The 2499-nt window shown below is 40.4% G+C and overlaps 1 non-coding gene across 1 annotated transcript; it reads left to right on the top strand.

Moving 5' to 3' along the window:
- The first annotated feature begins 212 nt into the window (after positions 1–212).
- On the top strand, positions 213–284 carry TRNAW-CCA (transfer RNA tryptophan (anticodon CCA)). The gene has a single exon. It is a non-coding gene; the product is annotated as a tRNA-Trp (tRNA).
- The last annotated feature ends 2215 nt before the right edge of the window (positions 285–2499 follow it).

The raw sequence follows: 2499 nt of genomic DNA, 5'->3' as shown, positions 1-2499 counted from the left end.
CCGAAAGGCGGAGCCCGAGTCCGCGACGCCGCGTTCGGATTCGAATGCCCCAGAAGCGAGTTTCCCAAAATCCCGGAAGCGAGACTTCCGAGCTCCTTCTGTGGGCGGTGTGCTGAGGGTCGGGAGGACGGTATTCCAGCGTGGGTGTCTGAGCCGCGGGACCGCACCGGCGCAGCAAGGCCTTTAGCGATGCAGAGTCGCCTGCTCGCTGTGACCTCGTGGCGCAATGGTAGCGCGTCTGACTCCAGATCAGAAGGTTGCGTGTTCAAGTCACGTCGGGGTCATGGATGGAGTTTTTTTTTTCTTTTTCCAGCTATAAAGAATGGAAGGTGGAGAGTAAAATTCCTTGATGAGAAATTTGGCTTCCTACAAGATTTATTATCCTTCTAACCAGACAGAACCTCCCTTTTTTCTTTCATCGCGAATATAGGGTTTATAAACCTGCGGCTGCGAGAGGAAGAGGCTCCATCTGTTGATCGACAGGAGGCCAAGTCTCAGAGTGACCTGAGGGACTGGGTACTAATCCAGCCAGGCTCAGGCGGGCCCCCAGTCCACCTCAACCCAATTGAAGGAGCCTTTGGGGAACCATTCCTCTTTCTCCTCTCCCTCCCGCCCCCCCCCCCCCAACCCACCTGGCTCTTTCTGAACTCCTTGGCTGGATGATTAATTTCGTTCCTTAAGGGGTGTCGTGTCCAAGAAGTGGACCCTGCATTCCAAGAAGGATTAGTGCCTTTTGCACTTAGCTCTCCTCACTTGCTTTGACCATCTCTTTTCCTCTCTGCTCCAAATGTTCCCTCTCTGGTGGTCTTTTCTCTCACCACGTGGATTGCTCTGTGCCATAAAGCCTGATATTCCTGTCAATGTTGTTTGTTAATAGTTAATGCAAAATCAAAAAGCTCTACCTGTTCACCAGCAGAGAAATGTATAAAGATCAGGTTGCATAAGAATTGTAAAAAAAAATTTTAAACACAATATTAACAATAATTATATGTTACTATAATTATAAATGTTATAACATGTAATATAACTATATATGAATACATACTTGCTATGAAATCATATTAAACTATGGATGAGAATTATACACACCAACTCTAGGATACTCGTTATCTCTGGGGGGATGAAAAGTAAGAAAGATGGGGACAGTGTCTTAAAAAAAAAAAAGACAACAAAACATAGCCCAGACATTAGTATTTATTAGGCCTGATTAGAAGGTACATAGGATCTAATACTATGAAATATGGATTTCACTCTACTTGCCCAAACCTCCAAGTCAAAAAATTACCTCATCATTTCCCCAGTTAGTTAGACCCACAACATGCTGGCAGAAGTAGAGGTAAATTCTCTCTAAAAGAAAGACATCCTCAAACAGGCCTTATAGTTTTTCCAGCCAACATTTACTCATAATATGTTTTAGAAGAAAATAGAGGAAAAAAACTGCAAAAACCTTAGATAGCAGAGTCAGACCCACAGGCTGCAATTACGGGGATTACCAGATACAGAACACACAGTGGCTATTTTAGCCTTTTAAAAAAGTAACAAAGGGGACCAGGTATGTTTTAATTAACAACAAAATCTGGAAATGAAAGATTGAATGTTTGAAACTAGAAATAGAAACATGGTACAGTAAACAGCAGATTAGATAGAGCTAAAAACAAAATTAATGAAATGGAATATTTTGGCAGTTCAAAATATAGTATGTCCACAAATTCCTGACTCTCTCTTCAATGCCTAATTTTCAATGCTTTGTGTCTAACAAATAGAAAAAAGTGGAAGTTACGGCATATGACTTTGGAGGGAGATAACTGATATAAAGATAGAATTTAAGAAATCACACAAGAAACAAGGAGACAAGCATTAGAAATAAGGGGGAAAATGAAGTGACAGTGAGAATAGAATGAAAAGGTCTAAATGGAGTTCTCTAAAGGAGATAATAGAGATCATAGGGGAGAGGTAAGAATTGGAGAAATGATAACTAAAAACTTTTCAGAATTGATGGAAGACATGAATCCTAATAATATAACCTGGTTAGAATAAGGAGAATGAAATCCATGCCCATATTCAGAATAAGGAAGCTGTACAACATAGAAAGTAAGGACTTTTAAAACAACCAGAAGGGGAAAAAAGCAATTATGTATTAAAAAAAAGATAACAATTCGCCTGAAGCTGAATTCTCAGCCACAACAAGGAAAGAAGAATGCACAAATAATTTCAAAGTACTGAAAGAAAGTAACTGCTAACCTACAGTTTCATACTCCGGAAGTAAGAGTAGAGATATCTTGAAGCAAATTGATCAAGTCCTGCCCATTTTGGGTTAATTGTTGCAGAAGTTTTTCAGTTTCCTGGATTGTCCATAGAGATAGCAATCTGGCCAATTACAAGTCTGGAGTATAGACAGGCTTTCTGGCCTATTTGTTGTAGATAAGGGGTTGGTTTTTGAGGTGGGTTGCTTTTGTAATGGGTCAAAGTTGTATTTTTATATATGGTCTGACCATTGTC

Source organism: Talpa occidentalis, unplaced genomic scaffold, assembly GCF_014898055.3.
Source record: "Talpa occidentalis isolate TD23 unplaced genomic scaffold, MPIMG_talOcc4v2.1 talOcc4.7, whole genome shotgun sequence".
NCBI classification, from domain to species: Eukaryota; Metazoa; Chordata; class Mammalia; order Eulipotyphla; family Talpidae; genus Talpa; species Talpa occidentalis.
The sequence above is the reverse complement of the archived record's forward strand: the minus strand, read 5'-3'. Positions and strand labels throughout refer to the sequence as shown.